The sequence below is a fragment of the Acanthopagrus latus genome, chromosome 1, assembly GCF_904848185.1.
Source record: "Acanthopagrus latus isolate v.2019 chromosome 1, fAcaLat1.1, whole genome shotgun sequence".
NCBI lineage: Eukaryota > Metazoa > Chordata > Actinopteri > Spariformes > Sparidae > Acanthopagrus > Acanthopagrus latus.
The window spans coordinates 3,746,636-3,767,921 of NC_051039.1; the positions used below are offsets into that span (position 1 = coordinate 3,746,636).

Sequence of the window (21,286 nt, forward strand, 5' to 3'; positions counted from 1 at the left end):
TTGCTTGCATAAACAATACATGAATGATGTTCTGTGGAGCAGCGGAAGCTCTTTTTTTTTTTTTTTTTTTTTTATTGGCAGTTGGATCAACTCTCATAACTGGGTATTAATATCAATATTGAATTATAAGCCGTTGAGAAATTGGCAAAATGGATATGCAAATCTTTCAGAGTATTCATTCCATTTGAGTAATTGGGTTCTTTTGAAAACAGAAAGTTGGACCATGACCGATGGGAGTTTTCTGACTTGCAGTCTTAAACCCGTTTTTTTTTTTTTTTTCTGGCAAGCCTTTTCCAGCGTAACCTCCTCAGATAACCTCGGCAGAGGATGGCTGACATTCAACCATCCATCTTTTTCCTCCGTAAATCTGCAGTCCTCCTCCCTTCTTATCTGTCAGGATGGCAGAAAACCTACATCACTGGGCAGTATGTGAACATAAAGCCTAAAAGTTGAAGTTTTAACTCAAAGTTTTGTGATGAACGAGCAGGCCACTCTTTTGTGTTTTGTGACAGTGTCCCAGTATTAACGTCCAGACTCAGGACCCATTTGTTCAGTGCCGCCTGTAATCCACTTCAAGTCCCATCTCACCAGCTATTATTCTGTCTTCTTGCCGCAGGTGCTCATCACTCGGTTTGCTGGTGGTCAGTCCAGGTGTTACCAAATGCTGTCATACCCAGGTGATTGTGCTCACACAGGTAAGCCAATACACACACATGTTCACACAGACAAACTCTCTTGGTCTTCCTTGTTTTTCTATCCCACCTAAAAGTATTTAAAAAATCATAACAATGTTCTCATAACTTTGAACGCCAGCAGAGCGACAGTTTAACCCCTTTTTGTCGAAGACAGTCCAGTAACTGGTCAGAGGCAGAGCCTGTTCTACAGCCAGTACAGCCAAAGAACTAAACGTTTAAGATTTACTGTAGTTTTGTTTTTGGGCAAGCTAATTTTCAATGGGAGCGCTACGGGCACTTTTACGACAGCATCAAAATCTCTATTTTTAAAACACTAAGAAGTCTCGACACAACATGAAACTTTCCTCGTAGTATCACCAGGGTCTCTACACATGAACGCCAGCACTGAGAACATTGTTTGTGTACACAGAGTTTACTAAAAAGAGAGTTAGTGAACAACTCACGTCAGTCGATGTATCTTCGGCGCGCCACCGTCATGGCAGACAAAAATTCAATCCTGGAGTGCGACCTAACCGGAAGGAGAGTAACGGTGGACCGTTCCTCAAGCCTTCCTGATAGGTCGCACTCGGGGATCAAGAGCAAACATAGAGGAAACATCAAGTAAGAGAAAGAAAGAATCTACATCAGACAGGAGCAGCTGTGTTACTGAAACTGGAGCTTTCACATTCAAAATGGTTTCAAGATGAATATCCTCAGATAATTTTTGCCTGGAAATTAGAAAACACTCTGAATGACTCTGAATATCATAAATGTGACCTTGGCTTTGTTTCTAGCTGTGTAACTGTACCACTAATTGTGAGATCTTCTTCTGAAATCAGTTTAGTCAAACAGCCAATGGTAATTAAAGAGGCATCAGGGCGACTTTGACATCTTTTGGCAGCCAGTATTGCAACAACAGCAACTTCCTTCATAAGCGGACTCTTTAAGGTACAGTGGCCTGTTTCTGACTCAAACAACTCTGTCACATCTTTACATTAAGATAAGTGAACTAGCCAATAGGACTGAGCCGACTCCATCATATGGAGGGTCGGATCCATATATGGAGGCCATGCCAAACCAGAACTGTGATGGTGGTTTGAGCAGGAGATGCCAAATGTTGGCTGCCCTGTTGGAAGAAAATCAACTTCCAGGACAAACGATAAGTATCTCCTGATAAGCAGGGAGTTTGTCTTCCAAGACAAGGTGAAAGTAAAATATTTAACAAGCTGGCGAGGTAATCACTGAGTCATGGATTTAATCAACAAACCTATCAAACCCCCACAGATAGAGCGTGTGCTGTGGGGGAGTAATGATCGTGCTAATAACCAGTGGTTAAGGTGGGATTTGGGCATTGAGGTGTATAATTATCCAAAGCAGATTTGTAGATGCTGCAGATGAAGTTGCTTTGTTCTCCTTCGAAGAATGAGTCAGATTGTAGGTTTGATTTTAACAGTGGTGCTCTGGCTTTAATTAACTTTGGTGAGTTTTGGTTGTCCTCTGTTTCACCAGTGTGTCGCTCATCCATTCATTCTATCCTCCGGCCGATGTACAGCTTTTTCTCACTCCTTCTCTTTTCTTTTGTCCAGTCTCTTGATCTTCCCTGCTCCACAGCTGCTCTCTGCACTCTTTCCCTTTTACCCTTCCAGACTTTGACATTCTTGAGACCATCACTCTGTCTCGCTCACAGAGACTTCCTCCTTTTCCTTTCTGTAGTTTCTTGCCTTTCTCTTTTTATGTCTGTGTCTCTTGCTCTGTCCCTCCATCACTTTTGAAGTGCAAATCCATCCAACAGTCATGCGGTGGTGGCTGCCGTGATCACAGCTGCCAAGACATGAAGAGAAGAGAAGAGAAGAGAAGAGGAAAAGTTGCGGAACAAAACAAGTAGAAGTAGTTAGGGAGCAGTTAATAGCGAGGCCAGTTGAGTGATATAAGAAGGCCAAAGTTAGAGCATGAGGAGTATTTCTGTAGATCTGTGTCTTGGGTACTTACAGATGAGGAATGTAAAAGGTGCAACAAAGTAAAGACACCTATAATTTTCACATCGAAGGAAATGATGTGGCTGTTCAGTTGAAATTGTCTTCTGAAGACTCTTATTATAAAACATACGTCATAATGGCTTCAGTATATTGTAGGGATGTCACAAATAGAATTACTAAAAGAAATGGTGGTATATATTTGAGAGATACAAAAAAAGAAAATACATTTTGCTTCCCAAATATTGGTTATAGCCATTTATGTTGGATGAATTCACAATGAATGAATCAGTTTACATCTTCAACAAACCAAGTTTCCATTCAAGAAAAGTGCAGTCGTCCATTTAAAGGCGAGCAGTTCAATGCAGAACAGTGAGTAAATTTAATCTGCTCAATGTATGCATAAATGTAGGCACAGGAAAAAAAAAAAAAAAAAAGAAAGAAAAAGAAAAAAACAGAGTGGCAGCTACTCTGGATTGAAATGTGTTTCAAGCTTGGCACACTTCCTCAGGCAGCATCTAGGTTATGCTAATTAGTCTCGTGAAAAAGGGAAAAAAAAATCCAAGAAAAAACTGTAAATACAACACATGCTCTACTGCAGTGTGGAACATACAGCCCTCTATATATTAAATACATTGGCATAATTAATAATATAACTTAATAATATGTAGCCACAATGTTCCAATGCAATGTAGCACTCTAATAACACAGCCTGATGAAAATAGGTTGAATTCAAGTGACTCCTGCAGCACACCAGTGTTCATCACACAGTCACTGGTTTAGGCAAATAAAGGTTAAACTTTTTAAATGTCCAATATATAAACAATCATAAAAATCTGGATTTGTCCATGGGGTATGAGAAGTATCTGTGATTTTAAGCATTTTCCAGAAGTGTAATTGTAAAAAAAAAATATAGTATGCCTGAAAACAGATCTGGAGGGGAATCGTCTCTGTTGAATAAAAAGTGTGAAGGTCTGTGATTATGTTCAGGGACACGCCTGCAGAGGACGGCTGGACTGTCAACAAAATGAAATAAAATGTTGTTTTTGGGTCAGCTTGTTAACAAGCACACAAACAAACTGGAGCAAAAAGATGATACGGAGGTAATGACTGGTTTGGGGAAAAAAAAAAAAACTGACATGAAACGAGGAAATGAAAACACACTGAACACATAAGAAGGAAGAGCCGAGCTGAAACCCAGATCCACGTGTGCCGCGGTCCGTAGTGGATCAGTGCAGCACAGGAGACGTAAGGGACGATGGTAAAGATCGGTGGCCAAGGATCCGACGTGTAGCTTGGGGAATCAAAGAAAACGGCAGAGGAAGTGACGGGATGTGATGGGAGCTGTTCACAGAAATGGAATTGAGAAAGACGGGAGAGACTGAAGGGAGAGAAGAAGCTGACGGACGCTGGCACGTAATTAAACCATCCCTCCTGAAAAGACTGGGCTGAGGGAGGAAGAGATGGGGGGGTCGGTGTGTGAATATAAAGACGTATCAACAGAGGGAGTATGAGAGCATCCAATGAAACAAAGTCGAAATGTTAATTTGAGTCAAACAATTACCATTTTAATTGAGCGCACAGTAATACTGTAAGGTGGCTCCCTCTCTATCAGCAGGCCTTGACAGCTCCAGAGTATTTCGTCCTTGCATAAATAGATTTTTGCAAGAGCATCAGAGGAGAGCAATAAAGAACAAACAGAGTTTGCCGCGAAAACTCATTTTCATAAAGAGAATTACAGGCAAATAAAAGAGCTGCCAAGATTTATAGCTCAAGTACCTTTTTTTTGTTTTGTTTTCCTACATTTACAGAGCGGCTTCTACTTTGTCTTATTAATTATATACCGGCCAATAAAAAGCCAAGTTGTACAAAATGATTTTTAAACACAAAATGGTTTTTAGCCACTTTTAATTTCGAGGCATTAAGTGCTTTGCCTCTGATTAGGGAATTGGCTCACGAGGACTACAAAAGGCTGTTTAAAGAGAATCCTCATCAGCTCAATAGCTCTAATTTTGTAACTGGCCATTAGACAGAGTCCAGGAAGCACAAGTCACGAGTTCAAATCCTGCAAGTGACAACAATCCATCCCTGCAGAAGTGCCCTTTGCAGAAACCCTTAAACGAGGGGAAAAACAATGAAACGACTGGACTGTAAACATGTAGTTCCATGTAGTGAGCACACTGGGATGAGTTCGATTTACCAGCTGTGACAACCTGATGATAAAAAGACTGAGGTTTAACATGGCAGCTGCAGAGGGAGGGAGAGAGGATAGCGAGGGAGGGGCGACTGTCCCTCCTGTCCTCCCTCTCATTGTTGTGGAAATTCATACAGTCCATAGTGTGTAACATCCGAACCACGCGGAGGAGGGAAGGGAAGGGGGATGGAGATGAAGGAGATGCGATGAAACCAGGGTGCGAAAAGGGAGGAGACAGTCGAGAAAAGTCACGAAAGAGCAGAAGCGTGAAAGATTCGTGGCCGCGATGAGGCGTGAAGCCGCGGTCGAGGAGGAGAGAGAGCGGTCGAGAGAGGCTGAAGATGACTGGAAGGCGCCGGAGATGGAGAAGAAACATGAGGAGGCTAGGGAGAGCGAGGCGGAGGGGGATAAAGGGATGAGAGGAGAAGAAGCGAGAGGGATTGAGGAGCGTGTGAAGTCGAAAAGCTGCTGGAATGTGTTGCAAAGTTACATAACGTCACCCTGCGCCGCTCGTAACAGCGGGATTGTAGAAAAGCAGTAAATTGGGCATATTAACAGTGTGTTTCACTTGCCGCTAGGCGGAAGACAGAATATTTTTTAAGGCTCGTGCTGTGCAGGAATACTCAGATTTGATTGTACGGTGCACCGCCTCAGCGAGAACAGCACCGCTGCTGTTTGAGAAAATGGAGAAATTAAAATCCTGTAAGGCAAATAGTGATTTCATCTGATTGACTCTCATAGTATAAACAAATGATCCTAATAAAACTGCAGAGTTAAGAAGGAGATACCAGCTCAGATACAACCGTCAGCGGTGTGAGCAGTGTGTTTATTACAGCTCTCTTGTTATTGTAAATCAGCTGAACGTAGCACTGAGATCATGGACAAAATGAAGTATTTTTATGATTATGGTGACAGTGTCAGGGTGTGGAACAGTGTTTACAAACCTGGAACAGGACAGTTTTAGTTGGTGCTCATTAGTTTTACATGTGTTTAGGATATGATTTGGGATTGCAACTCTACTGCCTGAATAAATGACGGCAGTGTTATTTGTGGCAAACCATGAATATGTTTAAACTTTGCGTTTCTTCACAGTGCAACTTTTGATATTATGTTGTGACAACAGAAAGTCTGGGTGGTTCCATAAATGACTTTGTTTTGTCAGGTGAAACAAGAAGCCAGCTGGTCTCTAACTGTGGTCTTCCTCTTGCTGTCACCATCACCTGATCTCGACGAAGTAAACTCAAACTAGTGGCTTTTCGACCTAAACCTAGCCAGAGCTTAACCACAGTGTTGTCACAACGTGTTATTGTAAATTGAAATATAAAAAAAAGAAAACATAGCAAAGTTTCCATATTTCCACTGTGTATGAAACTGACAACTGCTTCAACTTAAAATTCCCAACGATTGCTCCCCTGTGCACTGTAGTCACTCCACTTTTAAGTACCGATCGTGATGACATTCATTCATTAATACAGTAGAACAGGTTCAGAGACAGACAATCCGAGCTGACCCCGCCTGCAGAATCTCACCCACTCTCACTTTTAGCAGAAGTGGTGATCATGAGGCACGACGAGGATCACACTTTCAACATAAACACATTGTGAGTGCACGGTAACCATCCTAATCAGATCCTGAGATGCAATAAAAACAATTTACAAAACACTGAGTGAGTTGAATATTTCATGCAACAGCTGTCTGGTTAGGGGACATTAGAATAAATTGAATGTAGTGTTTTGATGTCTGGCTGATTATGTTGTAAGAAAAGATTGCGTTTCTCAAATGGCGCTGCTTGTAATTCACCATAATGGACCTAAAGTGCGCTGGCCGTTGTGAGAGTGTGTGTCAATGTGTGTGTGTGTGTGTGTGTGTGTGTGTGTAGGGGGGGTGATGCCAGCAGAGCAGATCAGACAAGTTGTGTTTGCCTCTATGCCTGAGCAGACATTTAGTAGATTGGTGGAAACTGTTTTTTGTGTGTTTATGAGGAAGTGCACGAGTGTGTGTCTGATTGTGTGTCTGAGTGTGTGTGTGTGTGTGTGTGTGTGTGTGTGTGTGGGCTGTTGTGTACGTCATCTTCCCAACATGTGACTGCAGCTGTAAGTGAAACATTGCGAGTAAGCTTCTTCTGTGAAATCTGTCTCTGTGGGGGGTTCTTCATGTTCCCTCTCCTCCTCTTCGCTGCTCTAAATCTGCCCCCCCTGCACATCTCAATCTCCCACATACGGTATAGTTGTGTATATTTCCCTGATATCTATGTATGTATTCTATTTCATGATAGCGGCGCCTAATATTCATCACGGTTATATGTGTTGCGGTTGCCACTGGGAGCTTTTGTTATCTCTTCTATGCGAGTTGTTCATCTGAAGAGGACTTGAGGCAGGAAGTGCCGCCCCCCCCCTGTTCTCTGTGAGAGCCTCTGTGTCGCTCGTTTACATTTTGAACCCATAGACTATTTATACAAACGTCAACATAAGCGGCACATGTCAGATGTTGTTATCTTTCTGTGCACTATACACACACGCACACAAAAGAAAAAACCAATACCATTTATCCTCGCCAAAGGAAAGATCCATCATCATACAGACCCCACAATGTTAAGTGTTTACCATAAGAGAAGACGCCAAAGGGACGAAAAGAAAGGTTACATGACTGAGAGAATGGCAGATGAGCCTCAGATGTGCCGCATTAGTAAACAATCACAGGGTTGGGAAGCAATAAAATGCTTTGAATGTAAAGTAGCTGTCAGGGCGGCTTGTCTTATACCAGCAATATAAAACACCACTGAGCACGGGATTGATTGTCTGTCATTAGACTTTACAAAGGAAATTACACTGCTGAGAATTTCCGAGAAAGGAGCACATGAGATAAACTCCCCATCTGTGCTTATACGTTACTTAAGTGTGAAGGTTGTCGAAGTGATTCCTTCGCATGGAATTCAGAATCTGATGACAGTAATACAAACACCTGAATGTGAGTGTACAACACAGAGCTGCATGACAAAATGATCGCAAACTCCTTCATGCTATACAAACATGGACCATCTATACAGTTATTTATGTATGTTTTTTTTAATTTGCAGTGTCAAGCATCGATTCATCGACTCATTGTTCTTTTGTCCTGTGCTCTGCTGGATATTTGTAAGGACAGTTGGGGATATTTCTAGACATTTTTGTGACCTCAGAAGCGGTTGTCTTTTTTGAAGAAAACATCAGGACTTTTTGGATGCCGATGTGGTCAGAACAGTCCCTGAGTTTTGGTTGTTTGTCACAGTTCTGAAGAGGGGAATACACAGATACTGATGATCGTTTCCAAACACTGAACATCACATGAGAGTGATGCCTCAGTTTATAATGTGATAGTGGAATACTGTAACGTAGATTGACTGAGTTAACGTTGAAGCTATTTTCTAATAAGCTTACATACAATCGAACTTGCAGTATCTTTTAATCAATGTGTTGTGCAGCTTTATTTTGTGTAAAACACAGGAATCAGAACAAATGCACCCAGCCAGTTTGAAACCAGAAGGCAGTCAGTGCAGTTTTTATGTTTGAGCATATCTGGGACACCTTATTTTCTGCATTAGCTCTTTATTTGACTCTTTCGTCATTTATGATGTTTGTCATGTCCTCGCTTGCGTCTGAAAGTGTTCTTATGCGATTTATTTGTCCACCATTCATTGCGTTGTTGGAGGCGAGATGTTTTAGTAATTCCCAAAAGAGTTTTTTTTTTTTTCTTTAATCTTTCACGTCCGCTTTATCAGCTTTATAAAGGTAAATATACTCAAGTCTAAACTCAGAAGGACTCGGAGCCTTAAGGCTGATGGCGACAGAGCAGGGGCATTGTGGGAGAGGTACGACAGTAATGTTGTCAGCAAAATGAGAAATAGCTTAATAAAAAGCAAGGAGCTATGGAGCGAGAGGGAGCAGGAGGTGGAGAGAGAGAAGGAAACTTGGCAGGCGCTGCAGTCTATGCATCAATAACCAAAAGGGGAATGCAGTGTTATTGATTAGCCTATTAGAATATCAATCAACCAAACTGCTAATTTACTAATGACACCTTTACTATTGGAGAGCACTGTGAGGGGAAGGCGCTGCTGCTTCTCTCTCACTGGAGAACTCCCTGTCGGTAAAAGCTAATTTTTCGGTGATGCATTAGGCGGAGATGGAGAGGCTGGACCGGGGAGCTCCAGTATCATTTGAATACACCTTTTTGAAAATTTAAAAGTGATCTGCGACCGTGCCTCAGGGCATAACCTCTGACTGCCAGCATTTATTCTGGTAACTGGGTGATGAAATGTATGCTTCTGCAAACCATGGCTACAAAAGGTAGTGCGATAATAACGTATTAACGTAAATTCCTCTTAGTGCTGTTAACAGACGCACGATTTTCCATAATTACGAGCCTCGGCCCACACCGTAATTTGGGAAAATCGGGATGCGTTGCAGCAGTAATGTTGTGGATGGCAGGCTGAAACGAAACCTTGAGCAGAGACGGATAAATAAAAGGCTCCTTTGAATGGCAAGATCAGCTTTAAAGTCCTGCCAGACGGTTCTGTCAACAAGAACAAAGTTGTTTGCATTCACTGGCGATGTGAGCTGAGTTACCACCGCAGTACGTCGAGTTCCCCTTCCTTCTGTCCAGCATGCAGTACCTATGAGGTGATTCTGGAGAATGTTCTGGACTGGCTGAATGAACAGCAGATACAGAAAGCTTCATGTTCCCAAAGATTACCTTTCAGAAAAGCTGCATGTTTTTCTCTAAAGGGCTTTTCACTTCCCATTCCTGACAATATTCCATTACCACGGCATAATTTGCCATCAACCCAAAATGCTTACAGATATTCAATAGAGTTTGTAATGACACGCTTCAAGCGATAGCTTAGCATTCAATTATACACAGTAGGGGGAACAAAACCTCCAGTGGTTTTGTACCTTCAGGGAAGGCTGCGTTCGGTACCACCCGTAATCCTGTAAATGGTTAAAAAGTGCCTAATCCTTGTCGTGGTGAGGCCTTTCATGTGGACGCTTCAACTCGCTGTTTACTCAGAAGGAAACCTCGGCTGCGACACGCCTAACCGGATTAGACAGTGTGGCGTGTGTGCAGAATGGCATAATACTGCCGCGAGGTAATAGAGATGTTACATACGGAGCTCCCATAGGCACCAGTACGTGTGTGTGTGTGTGTGCAGGAGTGATGAAGTGATAGAGATGTAAAGACATAGTGCGCTTCCCACCGGTGACACATGATGCCTATGAATGTGTTCTTATTCAACTGTGGGAATTCATGATGTGACAGCGTGTGTGTGTCCCAGCATAGTCGTAGCTGCTGAGAGATGTGGATGTCTGACTGTATGCCAGACTGTTTGTGTGTGACTGTATGTGTCCGTGCATCAGTGTGAGTGTTTTCCTTACTGGAGTATGTGTATATGAATGAGTGTTTATGCCTGTGTGTTTGTTTCTTCCTTCCATTTGCATTCCCAGCATGGTTCCTACTGCTCGGAAAATATGTTCGTGATGTATAGATGTGTATTCAGTGTGTGTGTGTGTGTGTGTGTGTGTGTGTGTGTGTGTGTTTTTTTTTATGCGGGGCAAAGCTGAGCTAAATGGATTCCCTCCATCTTAATAGAGCTGGAACCACGAGGTTAATGAGCGAGCAATGTTCAAATGGTGCCAGAGCACTTTGGCTACATCCATCATGGTGTAAACCAGCAAAATGCAGCAGCAACATATATTTAAATATTCACATCCTTCTGTAACTTTGTGAGAACCAAATTTAAGGTGTTTTTTTTGGGGGGGGCCTCGTATCCAGATAATAAAAGCACAGATTGGGTTTTCAAACAAATGAAACAGCCTGTGTTTACTCCCATTATGGGACTACTTGTATGTGTATAAGAATAATGACTGCGACACTGTGCACATAACCTCCCAGGGAGGAGTTTAAAGATGGATGAATTGGTCTGACGTAGTAGACACAGGAGACTGTGGTCCCAGCTGTGTTCTTGTAACCCTGACCACCATCATTACCTACATTTAAAAGAAAATCCCTCGATTGTACACGTTAATCTAAGTTCACACTCTGGTTGCACGATGCCCTCCCTGATGACTTCATTAACATTATCTCACCTTGAGACTATTAACAGAATACCCTTGTTACGAACTGAGTGGTCTGGAGCAGGTGTAAACACACCGGGACGTGACTCACTGGTTTGTGAGCCACCAGTTTGAAACTCTGAGTTGGGTATTACACCCGTCACTGTTGTTGTTTTTTTTTATCATCTATTTTATATTAAATGGGAGCAAAATTTACAAAAAGAACACCATGCCCTATTGGAGAAGACTTGAAACTAGAGATTGAGATCATAAACATCTCAGGAAACTGTTTATTGAGGTAATAAATCAAGCGAGAAGTAGGGTCATTTTCTCATAGGCTTATATGCAATCAGACTTCTTTTTGCAACCAGTGGAGTCGCCCCCAGCAAGACTGCAGGATCTTATACATTGGCTTCACGTCCCAGATCTGAAAGCTCTATTCCCTATCTACACTGTCTGTGGTGTGGAGATATGCATCTTCAGGTGTAATGTAAGCTGCATTATGGGAAATGTAGGACCTAAAATCACAATGTTCTGGCCTCTGTTGCTTCAACTCACATCATTATTTCTTTTAATCTGTCTCTTTTCAGTCATGCAATACTTAACTGGTTGAGAATCTTTTCAACCACGCTCATTTCCAGGATTTCAAATATGGATGTTTTGTCACAGCCCTCAGACTTTCACAGAGGGGCACAAGGTACCTTTTAGTACCTGTATGAGACACACCAGGCTTTCGGCTAATGTTATCCCATCAGTGGCAATACGTGAGGCTCAGAACAACTGCTCCTGCAGACGCAGTATACATATAGATGCTCAGAGGCACCTTATGTTGCAGAGGAGCAGGACAAAGGGGTGTTGGTGTTTTCCAATTTGGCGTGAGGACGCGTTGAGACATTTGATCCTGTCTTTACTTCTTTAAAGTGCTAATTATAAAAAGATCTCATGTAGCTAAGGGACTGGGGCAGATATTCTCACTGAAGGTCCTCACAGGTATCGAAGCACAAAGATGCTTCTACACCTCTGAGCGCATTATGAATACAAATGTATCCCTGTGCCTTTGTGTTGGAGAACTAGTGGGAGATGCGCTGAAAGGCAGCGCTGCACAGCGTTTCATCGCTGAATGAGTGTTCATGTGTGTTGGTGTGCGACCGTACACGTGTCAGTGATGTGTTACTATTGAGGCGGAGGCCTCCTTTCATGTGTTAACATGCATCTGAAGCCTGTAGCAGAGATAAGCCCCAAGGGTCTCTCTCTCTCTCTCTCTCTCTCTCTCTCTCTCTCTCTCTCTCTCTCTCTCTCTCTCTCTCTCTTCTCATTCAACTCTTTCTTTCTTTCTTTCTTTCTTTCCTGCTTTCTTTCTTTCTTTCTTTCTTTCTTTCTTTCTTTCTTTCTTTCTTTCTTTCTTTCTCTCTTTCACTTCACTCACCTCTCTGTTTTGAGTGACTGCAGAGGAAACCTTTATCCTGTAACAATGCCTCCTTGCATTTTCGGTCGGCCACATCGCCCTTCTGCACGGCTATCAGAGCAGAGAGATCTGTGTGTGTGTGTGTGTGAGTGTGTGTGTGTGTGTGTGTGTGTGTGTGTGTTAGTGAGAGTGTGAGAGAGGCAGGGCCCGTCTAAAAATGAGTCCTATTCCAACTGTAAGTCAGTCTGGTGTAATGGGCTCCCACATGGAGTTGGGGTGACTCGCCCACTTTTAATGACTCTGCTACATCAAACATCGAGGTTGCCAAAAAGGCAGCACAGACTTTTTTTTAATCCTCTTTCTCTCCCAACGCTCTCCTCCTTTTTCTAGCCATCCCTCACTACATCCCCTTATTTTCTGACTCTCTCTCTCTCTCTCTCTCTCTCTCTCTCTCTCTCTCTCCCCCCAAATCATAATTAAGAAAATGTGATAAAACTGATGCATTTCCATAATGTCAATGTTGCAGCAGTACTGTGTGTACCTTGACATAATGTCACGCATCCACCAGCCCTGACACATTTGTGGGTTTATACTGAAATGAGAAGGTTGTGACACACATTATATGCTGCCGGTGTTTGTTCCGCTTTATGCAAAATGCAGCATTTAAATGCCCTCGAGCATGCACGTAAACTTTGTCAGACTGTGTTCACGTGAAGGGAGTTTGTAGGAACATACACAGATTCAGATTTCACAAACATGCTTAAGTTTTGCCCCATAATTAAAAAATAAAGTGTGTCTTCCCTTTGCCACCCTGCTTTTCTGCATGTTTTCCCTCCATCAGTATCACAGACCAAGCGTGCTGCTCCCTCTCCAACACCATCCGTCGCCACTCTCCCTCCATCCCTCATCCCTCCCGCATGTTGCTTTTGTCTGCAGTAATAACCCCGCTCCATCTCAATTTATTAGCCATCCAGTCCAGTGGAGACCCCTGCTTTGTTTGGTAGCATTTCTCCGTTCTGCCACGCCGGCTTTTCACTATCTATTCCCCCCCCTCCCGTCTGGGTGCTGTTATTTGCTGCTGTTTTCTTTAATCCACTTTTGCATTTCTCATTTCTTCTCTCCTGGTCATATAACAAATATACAGATGCAAATGTGGCTGGCTGCTCGCCGACCATCCAGAGTCCACATGTTATTAACAGGGGACCTTCGACTGGACTCTCCATCTATGACCCCCAGCATGGCTCCCAAACCCTTGCTGAATGACAACTCTTACATAAAATATAGTTGTGAAACTGTGTGTTGAAGTTGATTCAAGCAGTAGCTTTTTTTTTTTTTTTTTTTTACGATCAAGACTGCAACAGAAAAGGATTCACAATGACAGTACAACAAGATCAATAACCGAGATGCAACACAATGAAGCTGTAACAGAATCAATTTAATAAAAAAAGGCAATTAAAGGTCACAGAAGAAAGAAACAAATTACTGGAGTGATTAATTGACGAGGACATAAACAGCATAATTGGCCACGCGTCCCCTAAATATCACTGGCTGAATGCCAACACTACTGTGTGCAGTGATGATGAACTGCTCGTGAGAAATAAAGACAGCTAATGTAGTCACGTTCAGTTCTAGGCTCTTCAGGTTGGTACCCGCATATTATATTTGTGAACTGCTCACTGATTTCACAGTAACACTCCCCCACAGTCTGACACTCTTCGCTGTGTGAGAAGGGGAACTATTCCATTAAGTCAAAACAAATTTATGTGTCATGATTTCTGTAATTTGTTCCAGATTCTTAGGGTGAGTCGCTCGACTGTGATGCAGCTGTCAGTCATCTTCATTTACATTTGGAACATGAACAACTGCAGCATGCGTATGTTTGTATCCTGATACATCCTGTACTAGACATCGTACCCAAACCACTGACTAGCTCACTTGCCAAAACAGCACATATCACTATTCCCTCGCAGCATATCAGACTTTTGTCTTGTTTTGGTTACGTTTAGGTGACAAAACTTTGTGGTGAGGTTTTGAAAAACTTCATGGTTGGGCCCAAAAATTGGTCAGGTTATCTTCACACTTCACACTCCCATTACAATCTTTGTAATGTAAAAACACAGTCGTATGTTTGACAAAGCTAATGGCATGTTCACAGAATCCTGTGTTCCCAAGGTCCCATGTTCCCCAGTCACATCATGGGAACCTGCAACAGATGGTTCCCTGCTCTGTCTTTACCTAATGTGACATCAACCGTGAACTTCTCAAAGGGCTTTTCCGCTCCCCGGCAGTAACATACACATGAGGGAACGTGTCAGATGTGTCAGCATTGTGCTTACACAGAACTGAACAAAAACATCGAAATTTGTTATATATCCAAAGTGGTTTAAAGAGCCTTATTACACTGGGGAACGTTGGTGGGAAAAAAAACACCTTGGAGGAAATGAAATGATGGCCAATATTAGACCAGAAGTTTCCTTTAATTGCTGAGCTGGACAAGAGGCTACTCCCTGAAACACGTTGATTCTGTTATGCACTCACTCAACTTTTGCTCTTTTCTATCTGTTTATTTATCTAGGGAAGGATTTTTTTGCTGAGCGCGGGTTCTCTTTCGCAGAATATCCTCTGTTTCATATTCATCCAGCTGCTCAGCTCACACCGGGGACCTGCCCGGTACAACCACAACGTTCTGCTGACGGCCCAAGAGAAGCTCGAGCAATATTCCTTTTTTGTTCTGTCGTGAATGTTGATGATCGGTGAGAACGGATATTCCTCCTATCCTCTGTGGTATAGTCTACCTTTATCCAGCTCCCCTGCTTGAACAAAACCATGCCCAGTCCCCATGAGGGCTAAACTTTGAAGAAGCCACTTGATAGTTGGATAGAGCGCGACTTACTTTGGATTACAAAACACAAAACAAAGCCGAACGAACTGCAGAGGGATATTTGGGTCAGTGTAACAGTCGTACATCCTGTGGCTTGGGATTAGAAGTACAGTGTGAGAGACGAGAGACTGAACCGGGGCTGGAAACTCTCAAGGCGACTTTCAGGAGTCGGTTCTTTTTTACGTAATTAGAAAGTTAACATGATTTTATAATTTTTCAAATATACTAATTAGTTTGTTGCATCATTTTGTGGCCTTAGTGACCCTCTATGATTTGGGGCTGAAACTAACATTATTTCAGTATTTTATGAGAACATCCTGTTCTCACTGATCGGTGTACAGATAACACAACTACAAATTACAGTTGCTTGCAGTACATGCAGCAAAGTCAAATTTGGTGGTCGGGTGATAAGAACATTCTTTATGTATGTTGTAGAAGAAATGCTGCACTAAAACACGGTTGACTCGCCCTCCTTTGGTGCCATAATAAACAAGATCACTACTACTTCCAGTAACATGAATACTGGCAAAACTGGTTGTCGTTGTTATGTTGAGGCAGTGGGGGTGTTGTCGGCAGCTGCTGAATGTAACTAGTAATCTAACTTAGTTACTTTTTAAAGGACTAATCAGTAATCAGATTATTTTTTCAAGGTTACTGTGGCAACACTGTTCGTGAGTCAAATACATGGCGTTTATTGACGTGCTGTTGTCAGTGACACGTCCTGTGTTGGTTTGACCCGTCCATCTACAGCAAACTCCGCCCCCAGGTGGTCTTTGTACTAAGTCACCTGACATTTTTAAGCAGCATACTTGGGTGAACCTGTTTTCACACAGAACTCAATTGGAAGGATTGGCGTATTAGCCGCACATGCAATTTCTACACAACACACAGTGTCTGAAAGTCTTTGAAACTACACCCATATGAGTTTTTTTTTTTTATTCCATTTCAAATCTGGACCTGTTGCAAATAAAACATGAGCTCATAGATTCTTCTGGTTCCACTCACTTCTTTTAAACTCCACCTCTCAAGTTTGTAATCAGACTTCTAGACAAACATATCTGGTTAATAAGTTCAGATGACCCTGATGACATCACTATGGTCCAGTCCAGGTTACGTTCGCAGACTCATCAAGCTTTCTCCAGAACCACCGAAGACATTATGCAGTTCTTGTCATGAAGCAGAGTGATTTGAACTCTTTCAAACCTCGGTTCCCGATGCTCCGCATTGTTTCAGCCGGCCCATTTGAACTAAAACAAAAGCCTGCAGCACAGCGGCAAGCATGCAAATTACCCCATATTGATTATTACACAGCTTTAGTGCGGTACTTGTACTAAGCATTATGCACAGTGGAATGCTTGCAATTTCCCCTTTTGCAATTTGCACCTACCTGTGTGTGTGTGTGTGTGTGTGTGTGTGTGTGTATGAAGGTGTGTGTGCCCATTAATCTAGTGTGATACCAGCGGAGAAGTTGCTGGGGGATGCAGGATGCCTCCATAAAGCAAACCTGAGTCTCATTAGGGCGACAGCGCAGAGACAACATTACTCACGCTTAGCTCAACCTCTGTCTGTCTTCCTTTCACCGTCTCCCGTCTCATTTCCTTTCTTTATCCTCTGTTTCCGTCAGCTTTTCTTCACACATCCATCCCGTTGCACACCACCCCTCCCCCGTCTCTCCTCTCTCACTTTCTCTCACGTACTTTGTCACCGTGTTTGACTCTCCTCATTTTCTTTTGATCACTTTTTGCGTCTTCACGCGCCACGATTTCTGTCATGGCCTCCCCTCCCTCTCTGTCATCTTGCTTTAGGCGCATGGTGCAGCGATGGCATTACTCAAACCCCTCTGTCAGCCGGCTCTGCCTCTCTCCTCACTTTCCTTTATGTCGCTGGATCTCAGTCAGCTCTCTGTTTTCTGCAGGGGCTCATTAGAGTTATTTACACCTCTTGTCTGATGCTACCTGGCTCTCTCTTTCTCCGTCTCTCTACGTCCCCATTTTGTCTCCATTTATCTCCATCTCATAGCCAGGAGTCCACACATGATGTCATCAGTTCCTTCCTCTGTCCTATCCATCCTTCTTTCGATCTTTTTGTCTCTTCCTCTTTCCATCCTTTTTGTCTTTTCTCTGCTATTGCTCTATATTTTCTCATTTCCTGATCTCTAATTTACTCCCTTCTCTTCATTGGCCTCTCTTCTATTTGCCCTCTTGCTCTTCATGTTGTCTTCCCCAGACAAACCTCTCACTTCCTTTCCTTCTGTCCTTTCCTTTTACTTTTACACTGTCTTGTGTTTCTCACTTCTCCTCATTTTCTCCTCCTACATTTCTTCCTCTAATCCTCACCCTTCCTTTTTCTTCCTCTCCTCTCTTGGATCTCTGCTCTGGTCATGGCTCAGTTTTTTTCTCCTCATTTCTTCTCACCCCGTGTTCATCTCCTCTTCATCCCTCTCTTCTCTCCTCCTCAGGCCTCCTCCTTGCATTCTCTCCTCACATCTGTTCAAACCCCCTCGTTGATCATTTTGCTCGGCAGCTTCTCTCTCTCCCTCACTCTTGATGTTGTTGCCCTCTTTAAGCCCACTCCTTTTATTCGTTTGTCTTTAGGGACATGCCTTGTCCATCACTCTGCCATCTATTTATCCATTCTCTTTTTCTGCTTTCCCATAATCACTCCCGTTCAAACGGTGTACTGTCCTTGTCCTTCCTTGTGTGACCATTGTTTCCACCCCCCCTTGTTCTCTCTTCTTCGCCTCCTCCTCCCTTCCCGTCTCTCTGCTCTGTCATGTGGTGAATTTCTTATTTTGGAACAGAGCTGTTCCTGTTATAAAAAGGCTGAACCTCAGGTGGAGGCCAATCCTTTATCTGATATCAAAGTTTGACGTCACTGGACAGATTCTCCTGTCTTTTAATCAGACACTAGAGAGATTACTCACTGTGGAATACAGTTAAGGGGAAAAAGTAATCCAGCAGGAGAAAACATGTCTTTATATGGTCACGGCGAGCTGTCGACTCTAGCTAGATGAAAATGACACAATCATTATTTCATGAACTGAGCTGTCATTGCAGTTTGGTCGGGTTATTGCAGTCTGGGCTTTGAATGCACACTCTGGGGTTTGAAGCCTTCAAAAGACATAATGTTGAAGCTTGATATATGTTAAAACCTTCAATTTATATTTAAATGTTACCCCACTCAGATTTGACACTAGACATTGTATAGTTGTTCAGTTCTACACGACCTTGGGTTCGGTTTGTTCAAAGAAAAGATCAGCATTTCAGGAACTTTCTTGCTTGATGATAAGATTGATGTCACTCTTGTGTGTTAATTATTAAGCTGCAGTCAGACAATGGTTAGCCTTCCCTAGCTTAGCATACAGACTGGAAATGTGTATAACCAGTTAGCTCCACTCTGTCTGTAAGTCATGATTGATATAATGTACACATTACATATGTACAAAAACTGTGAAAAAACTAAACTTGTGGTTTTTACAATGATGTCCCAGATAACGTGGACGTGATCAAAACACAATCACACTACAAAACTAACACTATAACAAGTAGATCATTATACTGCAGGAAGTTACTCACCAGGTAGGGAACAGTTCCAGCAAACAAACCTTGTAAAAACCACAACTTTTCATGCACCAGTGATGCTCAGGGCTCAGTCTCCTCAACTGTTAATGGCAGAAATGATGGATTCTTTTGTCTTAGCTGTTTCACATGCGGGTAATCCTGCAAGTAAGGAATGAACAGTAGTAAAACACAGATAATGCCCTGCTGACTTGTGATTTATCTGTGACAGCAAGACTAATAACTCTCGCAGACACTTTTAAGGTTCACATGCGCATCAGTGCATCATTTATCAGTAAGGCAACCTGTGTGTGGCAGAGTCTCACTGCCCTGCCCAGGCCTGAAATATCAACCTGAGCCAGAGTTACAGCCTGAGCATTGCACAGAGCCCAAAGCAAACACATGGAAAATTGACCCAAACTCTGCCAGACTTTGTCAGGCTCTGGCCCGGCCCGAGTTAAAGTCCTATAATCCAATGTTCAATCTTCTTCTTGATTCAAGGCCAAATTCTTTCCAGAGATGTTAGCAGGGTAGAGGTTTTAATCCATCAGTAAGTCCTGTGCTCTCTTTGAGCAAATCTGCGTCAGCAAATTCTTTTGTCATGAGGGATTTTTAAGATAGGTCACTTTGTGGCCCTCGCATCACAAACTGATTGATGCAGCTCTTAAAAGAGAAACACCTGTGTTCCTGTGATCCTCAGTGGGAATCACCTTTCACCTGTGAGGCGTGTTTGAACCTTTAGAACATATCATACAGCCATTGTCCAGCAGAAGATGTAAAAGGAAATGGTTGTGAAAATGCTGAATAAGTCTCAAACTGAGATGAAAACATTACTACATTCAAGCTGCAGAGTTGAGTTTTGCTTCGTCCGCTCAGCGTCTGCGATGTGATAAAGCCACATCTGTCACAGTCAACATGTCGGCACGATTAGAGGTTGGAGATGATGATGATTCGTACATATGTGGTTATGCAGATGAGAAAGAACAAAGAATCAGACAACAGAATATCATAAGTACAGATGGTGCAGTGTGGATGTACAGATGTTGAATGTGTACAGATGGCACATGGTTATTAGCCCATTATACGTACATTTAAAGCTTACAGCAGCGTAAAGCTGGTCCAATGTTGTTTGGCAGCCTCAATGTAAAGACTCCTTACGGCCCGAGGCTCCTCAGTGCTGGGCCTTATGACTGTGTCCGTATGACTTATGGCAGTCATTTCCCTGACTGCAGCAGTTGGCTGTTACTGGGGTGCTTAAATACCTCTTTCGGTTCTGGCGCTGCCTGGTGCAGAGGCCCTGCAGGTTGGGTAATGTGCCTCTGGTGCTGTGTTTGGCTCCAAATAATGCAAAAGTAAAAAATGGGGGGGTGCAGCTGAAATGACAGAGATGACTGATAGCTTCCTCAGCAAGGTGCTGTTCTGTACAGCCCATGTCAGGTCCTCAGTGATGTGGCACCTGGAGGCATCTGAAGTAGCTCACTTCCAGTAACCCGTCGGGGATTGCGTTTCTGTTACTTCCATGTTATTTGTTTTGCTGGTGAAAACAGCGATGTTGTTTGCCTGGCAAGTTACGATGCCTAATCACCTCACACCACTGTGACTGAATCAGAGTGGTTCCATTAGATCTGTACACACTTCACATTAATGGTTCGCCTCTGATGTGGATTCCTCCCCTACAATTTTCAGGATGGAGTTGAAAAGAATCAACCCAATTATGCCCCAGAGTGTGCCGGCTGCAAGAGAATAGTTCAGTAGACAGAGGTACTTTGTACTGTACACACACACACATACACAAACACATATTTACTCAAACAGAAACTTAGGAGTGGACAGGTTCAGCAGAGATGTAATGAACTCTGTTTGGCAAGAGGATCCTCATTTAGGACAAAGTTCTCCCCTTTGTTTTCTGTAACATTTGATCTTTTTTCCTACCTAATAGGTCTTTTAATCCACACCTCAGCCTGCTTGTTAGTGTTGAGTCAATCTGGATTCATCAACTTGTACGTGCCCTCTGTTGGATTTTCTCTGTTCCCCACCTCCTTCCTTCGCTCTCAGTTATCCCGCTCCGCTGGTTAAGCTTTGATCATGGCGCTGAATAAATTGCACCTCTCCCTGTGCCTAAAACAATGTTTAATGGCCTTGAATTGCTGCTGCTCGAACAGAAAACGCCGCGGCCGCTGCCTATCGTTTTTTTGCTAACAACGCATGGCTGCGTTGAGGCACTTCAGCGGAAATCACAGGGGATCGCTTAACATGCCTAAGCAAATAGCAGGACGAGTCGCACCGATTTCCTTCGCTCCAGTGCTGATACAAATCTGATCTGAGGAAACTTTTACACAGATGAAGGGAGAGCTCGGAGCATACTGTCTTGCACTGAAGTCCAGAGACTTTTCCTGGACTGGAATGCTTCGTGTTTGAAGAAGAGTTATCCTTTTACCTCCACACGATGATATGATTTTTCAGCACCAATCAAAGTAACTTTCAAAAAACATGAGATAAGAATATATTTAGGTAAA

At 42.9% G+C, this 21,286-nt stretch overlaps 1 protein-coding gene across 6 annotated transcripts in view; it reads left to right on the forward strand.

Moving 5' to 3' along the window:
* The window catches only part of elfn2a (extracellular leucine-rich repeat and fibronectin type III domain containing 2a), a 195,851-nt gene that overhangs the window by 95,375 nt on the left and 79,190 nt on the right, over positions 1–21,286 (forward strand). For all 6 annotated transcript variants that reach the window (XR_005077664.1, XR_005077660.1, XR_005077662.1 and 3 more), the window contains one exon: positions 617–695. The gene's annotated coding sequence lies outside the window, so the exon portion shown is untranslated. The remainder of the gene's footprint in view (positions 1–616; positions 696–21,286) is intronic.